The sequence below is a fragment of the Rhinolophus sinicus genome, chromosome 11 (assembly GCF_057876585.1).
Source record: "Rhinolophus sinicus isolate RSI-liver-muscle chromosome 11, RSI-T2T, whole genome shotgun sequence".
Lineage (NCBI taxonomy): Eukaryota > Metazoa > Chordata > Mammalia > Chiroptera > Rhinolophidae > Rhinolophus > Rhinolophus sinicus.
The window spans coordinates 2814763-2828457 of NC_142511.1; the positions used below are offsets into that span (position 1 = coordinate 2814763).

At 41.0% G+C, this 13695-nt stretch overlaps 1 protein-coding gene across 6 annotated transcripts in view; it reads left to right on the forward strand.

Moving 5' to 3' along the window:
- POU2F1 (POU class 2 homeobox 1) overlaps positions 1-13695 on the forward strand; it is a 108558-nt gene that overhangs the window by 40749 nt on the left and 54114 nt on the right. Inside the window, exon 2 of one of the 6 annotated variants that reach the window (XM_074322344.2) lies at positions 8859-8959. The exons of the other annotated variants lie outside the window; for them this stretch is intronic. The gene's annotated coding sequence lies outside the window, so the exon portion shown is untranslated. The remainder of the gene's footprint in view (positions 1-8858; positions 8960-13695) is intronic. 6 annotated transcript variants of the gene reach the window in all.

Here is a 13695-nt window from a genome sequence, read left to right on the forward strand (position 1 = left end):
CGCCCATGAGGTTGCTGAGAAAAGCCAGTGCTGAAGAAGCCCATGTCTGAACTGGGAAAGCGCCTCCTGGAGCTTCATGGTGAAGGTCGCAGTTCTGGGAAAGCTCCTCCTGGAGCTTCATGGTGAAGGTCGCAGTTCTGGGAAAGCTCCTCCTGGAGCTTCATGGTGAAGGTCGCAGTTCTGGGAAAGCTCCTGGGGGTGAGGCGGGGGCTCAGGGTGAACCAGCTGATGGGTATGAGCCCCCGGTCCCAGAACCTGTTTAAAATTCAGACTTTTCACGGTGACGACTAAAACCTGCTCGTGATGTTTTATTTCTCATCATTCTTATGACTGAATCTGACAGCTTGGTGAATCAGACGGTCTGAATTGATAGCACCGTGAACTTCTCTGACTTGGCTGGATTTTATCCATTGCTCTGAGCAGCGGAGAAGGGTAGTGATTGTGTTAAGTAAGCTGTGGTGGTCTAGAGACCGCTGTAGATGGCTAATCAAAGGAAACACTTTCTTAAAAAAAGATAAGGATAACATTGTGTCTGAGGTTACATAATGCCATTCAACGTAGTTTAGAAACTAAAGATCAGTAAAATCAGCCAATTTCCGGCGGGAATTGAGTCTGTTTAGATTGTGTGGGAACTCCGCTTTTACCTGTCTTGACTATTTCCAAGAAGAAGACATGCTGACGTAGGGATTTGCTTTAATTCCGCAAGCATTGGGGAACCTATAATATGCCAGACACTTTGCAGACTTTAATTGGCCACCCCCTTTCATTGGTCTTCTGTGATAATTGAATTTAATGTTAAACCTAGATTTGGTTTTCAGGACCTCTGTTTCACGTGGGTATCTATTGTGTCTTTGAGTGTGATTCTTTAAACAAACGCTTTATAAATAAGTTATTCACTTTTTCCACCTGACTGTAATAGGTTAGATAAATTCTCTTTAACTGATACATAATGACGTGTGTTATAGGTATTCAATGCTATTGGAACAAGATTAGTGCCCCATGTCTGTCTCCCCCTGACCAAAACAGAACACGATGGCTCATAGCATCAGCTTGAGAATAGTTAACAAGCCTGCACAGTACGGAGAGTACTTCCCGGATGTTAGGTGGAGGTGCTGGTATGTAACAAATCATTAATGGACGACACTTAGCAAACATGATGGAATGTTCTCTGGCATGTTCTCTGATATTGATGAAGAAATTCAGTCTTTTGTTTTACAAATATAATACAACTAACTTCTGCCTTTAGATATGAACCGAGAGCTGTTGTAATGTTCAAATGTAGGTTTCTGAGAACCATTCCTTTTTCTTGCAGGTGTTCTCCCCGCCATGACAGGACAGGTACCAGAGTTAAGGGAATAACCTGTGACCTACTCTTGCAACCCAGATACACACAGAAATACTTGCTAAGTTAGTTTTAAGAGCTGGAGGAATACTTACAAGCTGAGAAGAGGTGCAACTTAGAGTGGGGGAGACATGCACTTTTTAGGAGCGGGAACGGCGGCGTAGATGTCCCAAAGGGAGCCAACAGTGATGAGGGTGGCGTGACACGTGGGAGTGAAGGGAAGGCTGCGCAAGCTCGTTCGCTCTCCGCAGTGAGGGAAAAGGGGGTGCTCAGTGGAGACTATGTTTGGAAACACAGGCCAAGAATCCTGACTTGGTTAAATGATTTGTGTTTAAAAACATAGCATAAATTTAAAGTAATAAAACTTTTATGTGCTGGTCTTATAAAAATAAAAGTGAATGTGACAGGTAGCAGCGATGTATAGTATTTGAGCTTGGTTTTTGTAGAAAAGAGATTTTGTAGCTATTACTGTTACTTAGGGAGTTTTTGTTTGTTTTTAGTTTGTTTATTCAGAGAGTGTGGGAAAATAGCTGAGCGCTGCCCAGAGGTGAGCCTGTTGTCAGGTTCCGAACACAACTGTGTCTCCACTCAGGTCTGTGCCGGGTCAGCTGAAATTACTATGAGGGATGAACAGGGCTGTGATTGTTACCTTTGAAAAGATAGGTGACGTTAGGTTTGCACAGGACCCTTAGTTTTTTATTAGGGTGAGGGTCAAGGTGTGTTACAAACCAATAATGCTTTTCTTTTCTTTGAAATTATTTTAATCGAGGCTTTTGTGAACACTTGACCTTCCTATGTCATTCAGATGGTTTCTTTGGCATGTTCTTTCCAGTCTCGACCATTTTTTTTCCAGTCCCGATTTAGCATACAAAGGAAGAGCTTCCTTCTTCCTCACCCCTTCCCTGAAATTAACTGTGCTCAATTGTCAGCCTCTGAGAGTTCAAGCATTCCCAATGTCAGAGGCATTTACTGAGGGTCCATATGTGCTGGCTGCTGTGCTGCTGTTGGAGCAATAAAGTAGGAACACACGGGACTCACCTCTACTAAGTGCTTCTAAAGTGCCGGCTACCACTAATGCAATCAGGTGTCAGGGACATTCTTGTAACTAGTGCCCCCCCATCCCACTGAGCTAAGTGCCTTGAATCCCTTAAGGTCGCATCCCACAGGAGAAGCGCAGAGTGTTTATCTTCATTTGAGTCTGGTTGAGAGGGAGAAAGTAAGTTACATCGTTCTCCAGGGGTCCATCTGTAGACTGGTCTTACTCAGAATTTACATAAAGCATTTGGGAGTGCTATACCACTAGCAAAACGTCTCTGATTGCGATTGTCTGAGTGAGGAAAAATGGCAAAAGAGCTATGGTGTACAAGTCTAAAATAATGTGTTTGAGGAAAATAGTCCAGTCTACATTTTAAGGATTATGGTTTTCAAGCTATTAATAGCAAGGAGAATTTAAAAGTTATTGTTGTTTGTTATTTGAAGATCACAGATTGACATACTATGGCCAAAAGACTAGCTCTGGATTTTAAAAGGAAGTTTATTGGAAACTAGGGTTTCCAGGCGGAAATTCCCACCTATCCTCAGGATTTTTTTTTTCCGCTTTCCCTTTCCTGAATCCCAAGAAAAGTTGGTCAGCAAATTGGGAAAATCAGCTCCTTGAATCCAGCTGGTTGGTAATATCGGCCATCACTTTGTGGAAACGATTCATTGTGGAGAACAGAAAACAGTTTATATCTCGGGATTCGGAAACAGGGAAGCGAAAAAAATTCCTGAGAACGGGCGGGAATTCCCGCCTGGAAACCCTATTGGAAACATAGCAAAGCAATTTCTACTCTTGTACGAAGTGACCTCCATGTCTAGTAAGTATACAGGTTTGGACACGTGCTTCAGTGGAGACGGTCCAGAGCAGCGATGATTAAAGACCAGAAAAACAAAATAATGGAAGTGCTTTAGTCTGAATTATTATAAAAACGTAGGACATTGTAGGCACTTACTCAACCAGTTACTTACTGAGGAACAGCTGTTTTTCCACGTGCTGGCCTCACAAAACGTGCTTCAGTGCCTCTGGCAGGCAGGACTTATGGGCCTGTGCCAGCCAACTGTACGGCTCACTAGTTTTTCTTACGCTCTTATAGGAAAAACAGTAGGACAAGAAATGCAAAGAAAACCTTGACGTTGTATATAATCCCAGGCCATAAAATGTTGAATAGGTGGAGAAGATGCAGTTAGTTTTCAACATTTGGGAGGTAGGGTAGTGTAGGGATTGTCATTCCCCAGAGCCAGACTGCCTGTGACTGCGTCCTGGGCTTCCCTGCCTCTCTGTCTTAGTTGCTTCATCTGTAAATTGGGCTGTTTTGAGGATAATGTATGCAAAGTGCTAGAACAGTTACTGAGCCACCGTGAGGCTCAATGAATGGCAGTTGTTAAGCTGGATAACACGAGGCTTCGTAAAGACCTGGAGAACTAGACATCGGACAGATGGAAAAGGTGAAGGCACCTCTGCGATTCACCCGCATGTTGTCAGGCGAAGTCCCTGGCAAACTGACGGTCGGCCCCGTGGAGAAGGGCTCTCAGTAGCATGTAAATACTCGTGCGTTTAGCGTCCTGACGTGACCTGTAACGAGGGGGACGTAAGAGTTGCCGGAATGCTGAGTGTGGACGAGCAGCCAGGAATCAGGAGAGAGAAGAGGCTTCCCGTCCAGCTGGACGGCAATCTCTAGAAAGGAAAGAAATAGTCATTGAAATTTAGTAACTCAGTGAACAAGTTAAGTAGTAGACACTTTTTTTTTTTAAGATTTTATTGGGGAAGGGGAACAGGACTTTATTGGGGAACAGTGTGTACTTCCAGGCCTTTTTTCCAAGTCAAGTTGTCCTTTCAGTCTTAGCTGTGGAGGGCGCAGCTCAGCTCCAGGTCCAGTTGCCGTTTTTTAGTTGCAGGGGGCGCAGCCCGCCATCCGTTGCGGGAGTTGAAGCGGCAACCTTGTGGTTGAGAGGACGCGCTCCAACCAACTGAGCCATCCGGGAGCTCAGCGGCAGCTCAGCTCAAGGTGCCGTGTTGAATCTTAGTTGCAGGGGGCGCTGCCCACCATCCCTTGTGGGACTTGAGGAATCGAACTGGCAACCTTGTGGTTGAGAGCCCACTGGCACATGTGGGAATCGAACCGGCAGCCTTCAGAGTTAGGAGCACGGAGCTCCAACCGCCTGAGCCACCGGGCCGGCCAGGCGTAGACACTTTTTGAAGAGTGACTTGATGGTCTATCTCAGGAAATTAACCAGATGCAGTAGTAACAGTGGGTACAGATGAAAGATATGAAAGAGGAGCTGCGATATCAAGGACAGATGAGAAGGCTTAAAATGAATCTAATTGGAGTTCCAGAGAGAACAGAGATAGTTCTCATACTGGATGAGGGTTTTCTAGAATTGATGAAAGGCGTGAATTCTCAGCTTCAGGAAGCACAATGAAACCCCAAGCTGGATAAAAATTCTATCCCTGGGTACATTATAGTGAAAGTGCAGAAAATCAAATACAAAGAAGATAATAGGGGACAGGAGAGGTAGATAATTGCCCATAAAGGAGCGACATTTCCCCATACTCAGTAGCAACAATGGAAGCCTGTAGACAATGAGATTATAAAATACTGAGAAAAAAATTAACTACCAGCCTTAAAATTTTTACCCAGCTAAACTTGTATTCAAGAATAAAGATGAAATGACAGTTTTGGACAAATGAAAATTGAATAGGCATCCATCTTACCTTCACTAAAGGAACTTTTAAAGAAAGAACATTTTAAGGAAAGAAGGAAATTGAACTCAGAAGGAAGACGAGGGTGCAGGAGAAAATGGTGAGCGAAGAAACGGGACATGTGGGTAGATCTGAGTAACCTCTAAGACCTTAGCACATAGTAAGTGCTTGGCTCACAGACAGATCATCGATTCGTCAGTTCTCCTGAAATAGTGTGCTTTCTTGTTCAACGATGGCAGATAGGGGAATTGACTTCTTACTCAGAATTTTTCCGAGGAGTTGGGGTCTCAACAGGACGCCCAACATGTTCGTGTTATTTTGCAAAGTTCAATGGCACATTGAGTCCCTAGGATGTGATTTGAAATGGCTGAGTTTCTCAAAAGTCTATTTAGGCTTCTGAGCAAATTTTAACTTAGGCATTAAGTAGGTTTACCCCATTTACCAGGATCCTAAATGTCAATATTGATTTAGAGTTGGAATCTAGAATTTCTGCTCATAATGTTCTGAGATTTCACATCAGTTAACTTGACGGCAGTTCTGATTTTATTGTTTCTGAGAACCCATACTAATCTAGGGGAAACATTAACAATGAGTAACATAGAACTTGGTACTCTAAATGGCCAAGAACATCACAAACCAGAAGCTGCTCTTATTCCTTAGGGCCCTGATGTTGTTGTTTTTTTTAAAAAAACAAGTATTTGCTAGACAAAAACAATGTCACTGTGTGCTAGCAGGACTATAGCAGGATTTTGCTAAGAGGTCCGCCTCCGTTCCAAATCAAAGATGAGCTCCCTCAGCGTGCAGCCCTTTCCCTTCTGGAAGTGGCTTCTTTCACGGAGTTTCACTGTAGACTTAAGCCCACATCCCTGAGCCAGTCTTGACTGACTTTCTAGGCACCATTCATTCCTTTAACAGATAGTTTTGGGCGCCTGTCAGGTTCTGCCATGCACCAAGGTGGCTGCTGTGGACAGCACCAATAGGTAGGGGACCTGCGCACAGGGAACGTGCCTCCAGGGGCAGGTACATAAGTTGTAAATTGATGAGGACAGAGAGAGTAAAATCCAGTGCCATGACAGTAACTTGGGAAGGGGGATGCTTTTTCCATTCAATGGTCAGGGAATGGCTTTCTGAGGAGATAAGATGACGGGAAGACAGAGACTGGCATAGAGAGAAGTCCCCCGGGAAGACGCCTCCTGGTTGGAGGAACCCAAATTCCCAAGGCTGCCTGCCCAGGTGACCATCGTGCCCGTTCCTGGGGGCCGAACGGCAGGGCCAGCGAGTGTGTTAGGTTACCTGAGGTCTGCCATGCGTGACGTTTTGTGGACATTCATTTCAGTTGGATGATGGTGTAAACATTTTTTGGAAAATTATAAGCTAGTTCTATACTTGCACATATGCAAGTATATTTAAGAAAAGAAAATGACAAGCAGAAGAAAAGTCAAATGTATGTTCTGTTTCCTGCCTCATATGTAATGTCCGGAATCTGACCTTTGAATAAGTTTCATCATATTTCTTATAAAACATTACAAAATAATCCTGGGAATAAGTAAACAAACTTATTTGAATTAATGGATTTAAAAAACTATTGTGACTGGTCTTCAATTCACTTAAAATGCAGTTTTAAAAGTACATTTTGCAGGTATAACACTGAAGGTATTTAGCAATTTATCTTTAATTACGAGCTGCAGAAAACTATTCAGTTGGCTTAAGTCCATCAATTCTATCACATATGATATGTTTGATTTGCCCAGTGTTTTTTCTCTCTTAGGTCTGTGTTCATCTCTGGTCACTTACATGTCACTAGTTTAGCTGTTCTTTGAAGTGCTACCCTTTGTCTTAAAGGAAATAGGGAAGGAATTGTAAATGGGTGTTCCAAAGTTATAGGAAAAATGAGAAGTGTATCTGTAATATATGAAGGCAGCATACAAGGAAGAAGTGCATCCTTGTATGTTTTTAAAAAGTTCTGATAAGTAGGGAGGAATGTTAACATTTATGACTCACTCAGACTTCAGACTCATCCCTACATATACATGTGACATCTCGGAAAAATTATGATTTTCTTTGTTATCGAGGAATAAATGGTTAGGTTTGCTGCCCTGTGTCTGAAGAGCTCAGTGACTGGAAATGGGTTGTGAGTGGTAGTGGACCGAGTGTGTTGAGTGCAAGGACCGTCCTCACCTTGAATAATTATGAACGGACACGTGATTTCTCTTCGTGCTTGACACGTGTGGGAAAGACGGACACGATGATCTGCTCATCTCTGCGTGTCCTTTAGACGATGGGACACTCGCCAGCAGACTCCATGCGAGAGACCAGTGTGTTCTCCTTTACACTTTGTTTTGTGGCTGGGCCTCGCTTAGGTCCGAGTGTGAGATGAGGCATCGCATTTTCTAGTCCATATTTCAGTCTCCTCTGAAGTTTGACCCTGTAAATCCTGGTTCTCTAACTTCAGTGTGCGTCAGAATCTTTGTGAAAACCCAGATTGCTGGGCCTCCCACCCAGAGTTTTCTGCTTCAGTAGGTCTGGGGTGGGGCCCGAGAATTTACACTTCCGGGAAGTTCCCGGGTGATGCTGACGGCCTGAGCCAGGTACTGCCCTTTGGGAATCGCTGCTGTGAACACATCACTTTTAATAAAGACAGCAAGCGGTCATATTGAATTATGTAAGGAAAAGATGCACGGCACTTATTACTACTTAGATGGGACTTGAGATAGTTTCTCACTCTCTGGATGTTGGTTATCACATTAAGTGACCGACAGGGAATACTCTTAAAATACTGTATTTCTTTAATAAAAGAATGGTTACCATTTGGTAATTGGCATCTTGTAACTTTTCACACACACATTAATTACTGCTGCTAGACAAAGCCACTTTTGGAGTAGAGGACAATACTTTGCGTCATTTTGCTTGATGTTTCAAGCAAAGATGCGAGTTTTGTTTTGTTTTGTTTTGTATTTGTTCTTCAGGAAGATACCAGAATTGTATCAGTCAATGAGTATTGAAACTTTCTCACCCAATCGGAGGCCAGCACCACCTCGTTGCCACTGCCAGCTGTGCGCGTTTCTGTGGAAACGCAGTAGGGTCTAGCTGGATTACTGTTGTGAGGACCACACCTGGCTTATTTGCATCCAATTTAAGTTGGGGAAATTTCAAAGGAAATTTCGATAGAAAGGTCTGGAGATGCACCAGTGGACAGCCAGAAAGAGCCCGTCTGTAACCATCAAATTGATCTAAAGGAGAAAGCTTGGGTGGATTTCTCTAATTTGTTACAATTTCTGCTCTGGAGTGCTTGGGGGGGTGTGTGTGTACTAAAGTTTATATTTGTTTTGCATATCTATTTGTCTCAATGCATTTTTTGTTTTGTTTTAGGTATATCCTCTTACAATTTAGTGATTTTTAAAAAAATTCTCTTAAAGAACTTAAAATGCATACAGATCAGACACTTTTTTCCCAAGAGAGAACAAATGCAGTTTCTTTCCAGTTGTAGAATGTAATAAATTTTTTCCCGAGAGAGCAAAGTCAATTTCTTTCTTTTCAGTTGTAGAATGTAATAAAATGTCTTAGCAAATTTTTGACCACTCTTGGAGAATTGTGACAGAATTTTGTGTTGATCTTTAGTTTTCCATGGTATAAGCTACTATGATCCCCTTCTCTCATAAACATACCTTGATGGGCAGTCCGGTGTTCCCCACTGTGTTTACTTGTCCCCCCCATAAATTGTTAGGCGATTTTATACAGCTTACTCAGTCTTGCCTTTTTCTCTTTTTGTATTCATAGACTGGAAAAGTAAGAAGAGCTTTCCTGCCTTTTTAATTCCCAAACTACTCTCAGTTTTCAATGAATCAATTCAAAGAAAGAATGCAGTCTTTCTATACCTGGTAAATATTTTCTGCTAATAAAAGCTATTGATTTAGTAGCCTCTGATAAATCCAGGTGTTGTGATGATTGCCTTGAATTTTGTGGATGACTATGAAAATGACTTACCATTTATGTATATATATATATTTCATTCTTAACTCTGAAATTTATTGGATTTTATATGCATTGCTGTGATGGAGTGGTGCTTAGAATGCCTGTGCCCTAGCCAGCCATGGAAAGCAGTTAGGATTGGTCCTCGTGTTACATCAAGCTCTGGTTTCTTTCGAAAAAGTTGTGAAATCGCTGCGCATATGCTACATAACTATATTTTATGTTAACTATCATCTTTATTCTGTGACAGTATGATGTTAGCAATAATATTGCAGCCTACGTCTTAGCCATTTTACAGATTGACCTCAGCAAAGAATAGAGAGATCAGATGACTTGCTTGTGGAAGTTCAGCCGGTGTAGACAGGAGATTAGAAACCAGATCAGGATCTACATATTTTGACTTCTAAAGTGCCTTTTAGAAATTCTTCTAAGTACCTTAAATATAAATTAACATGCCTAAGAGAATAAACAAACCGCAGTGACAGTTCTTGTGGATTTTCCTTTCGCTTAACTTAAAATGTTAATGTGGGAACAGAGAAGGCAAAGGTTTTGTTTATTTTACAGACAGTATTTTCTCTTCTAACAGCGGTGTAACAACCATTAATTAACTACTAAGTGCAGTGGAAGCTTTCAGATATGTTGTATCTAAGCCTGAGGGGAATCCTGGGCTTAGATACATTGTACTTGATTTACAGATGAGGAGATCTGGGTGTAGAGTGAGTCCTATAGTCCAAGATGGGAGAATTGGAGTTTAACCCCATTTTCTCTGATTTCATAGCCCATTACTAAGCCATGAAGCCAGTTTATTTTTGGAATTAAAATTCAATTGTAAGTCCAACCCATCCCATGCTAACTGATAAACTGACCCTGATTATGGAATCATTTCCTCCCTGAATTCACCTGTTCAGAACTGAGCATTTAGAGACGTCGAGGAAGTACAAAGACACCATATCTTCCTCTGTCATGATTTAACGATAGGAATCATACTCACTGTCTTTACAATGTAGTTAAAGGCATAGGAAATAATATACCCTTAAAAAAAGGTGTTTATAAGTATTTGTACATTATAAACATACTTAAACTAAACTGATTTGAGCAAGTCCAAAGGTATATTTTTTATAACTGAACATTTTTACACTTGATCAAGCAACAATTGGTTTCCTAAAATATTTTTTAAACAGACCTTTCAAAATTAGTTAAGACAATTTTTAGTGAAAAACATTGATACAACAAAGAATAGTATTAAAAACGAATACGACATTTCAAGTGTCTGACTGGCTGGGGGATAAATAAAAGCTTATTATCTTAAGTGAAAATGTTGAAAGTATAAAGGAAATTGTTTCTTCTGTTAAATATTCAGAATACCTGAGTTTGCCCAAACCAGGAGAATCTTTGCTTTAAAACCTGAGTTGTCGCCTGAAATTCACCTTTCCCCAGGAATCTTTCATTAAATTCCCACCACTACCTGGCTGGCCAAAAGAGGGCAGGGCCGCACAGAGTGTAGGCATGAGGTGTTAAAAATACATTTTATGGTAGCTCGTGTCAGTCACGTAGCTGTTTTATTCCTAGCAGTGTGGAGAACTTGGAGCACAGAACTGTAATGCAGTGCGTTTTTAAGCTATACATACTATTCAGAATGCGGAATAATGTACGGTAGAGCATCTGGTACCTCTGTTTGGGGGAGTCATATGTTAGGACTTACAAAAGGTGAGATACATTGACAGATTTTATTGTTTTTCTGGTGAAATGCTTTCTGACTAATGGGAGCTTGCAAACATGACATGAAGTGTATTCGTGCATCTGGCATTACAGTAAGATTACAAGTTGCTTAACTACTCTCAGTATTCCGTGTAGTTTCGCGTCATCTGAAGAGAAGGGAAGGGGCAGGGCTGGGCAGCTAGCAGTTGCTGAACTCCCACTCTGTTGGGCACATGCCAGCCACCCCCGCGTCCGTGGTAATGTGCGTAGCAGTCCAGGCAGAAGAGCAAAGAGAAGGAAGCGTTACGTACGGAATTATGCCTTGCTTTTTGTATGGTCACCTTGTTGACCCTCCATGTTGTTGTGCCATCTGCTTTGGCAGCACCAGTGCTGTGGACGGTGCCCAGTGCCTGACTGCCGCTGTCTGGATTGCTCTAGAATACTCATGCGGCGGGGCAGAGGGCATCCGTGTTTTGGTATTTTTTTGGGAGGGGGTCACATGTTAAGTTTTCGGAAGTCTATAGTTAACCATACTGTATTATAGACATAAACATTTGCTAAGAGGGTGGGTCTTAAGTGCTCTTACCACACACACAGATTTTGTTTAATTAAAAAAAGGGGTGGTGACAGAAAACCTGGAAGCGATGGATACATTTATGGCCATGAGAGTGGTCTCATGGGTGTACACTTATCTCCAAACTTAAAACGTTGTGTGTGTGTGTGTGTGTGTGTGTGTGTGTGTGTGTATATATATGTACAGCTTTTTGTATATCAATCATATCTCCATAGAGTGGTTTTTTTTAAAGTTTTCAAAAGAGAAAATGTATACTTCTTAAGAAATGTAATTTAAAGACTAAAACATGAGAAAGAAGAAGAAAAATAAAACCAGTGTGTACTTCAGCCATGTCCAGATAGACCCAATGTTGTGCATGTTCTGGTCTCACGTACGTACAGGGGACTTGCTGGCCTATGGATTAATAGTCAGTTAAAAATGGGAATATTTAAGAGTGTTACTTACAATTTTTTATTATCACAGGAGAAAAATCTTGGAAGTATTTATTAAATATTTATCAAGAGATGATAATAATAGTGTTGCTAGTATTAATACACATTGGTGATCAGAGGTTTCCGAGGGGTAGGGAGAGCAAGACTCCACCAGGGTAACAACAACAAAAACCACACCGGATGGTGGATGGTAGTTTGTTGATTTTTTTTTCCTTTCTTTCTTTGCTGTTTTTTCTTTTTATTTAAAATAATTCCAAACCTTCAGAAAAGTTGCAATATTCTTGCAATATTCTTTTTCTCTGAACTTTTTGAGAGTAAGTCGCCGACTTGATGCTCCATCACTCCCAATACTTGAGTGTGTAGTTGTCATTCCAACAAATAAGGATATTCTTCTACGTAGCCACAGCCCAAACAAGCTCGGCGAGTTAACAGTGTTACATGTTGTCGGCACACATAGACCCTGTTCAGATTTTGCTAGTTATCCCAAACTGTCCTTCACAGCAAAAGAGTCCAATCCAGGAGCATGCATTGCATTTAGTTTCCATCTCTCTCTAGTATTTGTCAATCTGGAAGAGTTCCTTAGTCTTCCTTTGATTTTCAGGACTGACACTTTGGAAGACTGCATTTTGTAGAATGTTTTTGAATTGGGGTTTATCAATAGTTGTCATGGTCAGATTCAGGATGCATCTTCGGCAGGAATATCACAAGAGGAATATACTCTCGTTTCATCCTTCTGGTGGTGCGGTGTGATTTGTCCTTTGACGAGTCGTGGTAACTGTGATCTCTTGATTAAGGGGATGGTTACCAGGCTTCTCCAGTGATAAAGTTACACGTCTTCCCTTTGTAATTCATGAATATTTTGTGGGGAAACTATTTTTGGTATCATATTTTTCACTCACTAGATTTTGCATCTGTTATTTCTTGACTGAAATTATTACCATGATGGTTTCCAAATATTTTTTTCTAATTATATTATTCTTTCTGTATTTATTATTTGGCATTGTAGTAAAGGAAATACTTTCTTATTTATTTATCTGTTTATTTATTTATATTAGCATGGACTCATGAATTCCTATGAGTCATTGTTGTAATTCATTCTTTTTATTTTGTCCAAAATGGGACCAATGGGAGACCCTCCAATCTGGCTCTTGTGACTTTTTCACATATTCCCATAATTAAAAAATAAAATACTTCCATTAGTAATTTCTTCATCCAAACAGTAAAAAGGAAGGAGATAAAATATGAAGTTTCAGCAAAGAAACATAAAGCCTCAGTAAAAAAATAGAAAATAGAAACTACTAAATGGATATTCTAGAACTGAAAACTATAATAACTGAAATAAAAAACTCACTGGATGGGCTCACAGCAGAACGGAGCAGATAGAGTGAACTGGAAGAGAGAACACTAGACATTACCCAATCCGAACCAGCAGAAGATAGAACAAATAAGTGAACAGAGCCTCAGGGACTTATAAGACTATATAGAAAAGTCTACAACAGGAGGAGGAGGAGGAGCGAGAGGGTGGGGCTGAAAAGTTCTTGAAGAAATAAGGGCTGAAAACTTCCCACACTTGGCGGAAGTTGGAAACCTACAGATTCAAGTAGCTGAGCAAGTTCCAAACAAGTTAAACCCAAAGAAATCTGTAAGACACATCATAATAAAACTTCTGTACACTAAAGACAAAGGAAAAATCTTGAAAATAGTGAAAGAGAAATGATACCTCACCTATGGGAAAAACAGTTTCAGTGATAGTGGATTTCTCATCAGAAACCCAGGAGGCATCGGCATAACATTTTTCAAGTACAGAAAAGAGCTCAAAATCCCAAATTCTATATCCAGCAAAAATATCCTTCAGGAATGAAGGTGAAATCAACACATTCTTAGATGAAGGAAAACAAAGAAAATTAATCTCCAGCAGACCTACCCTAAAGGAAGGGCTAAA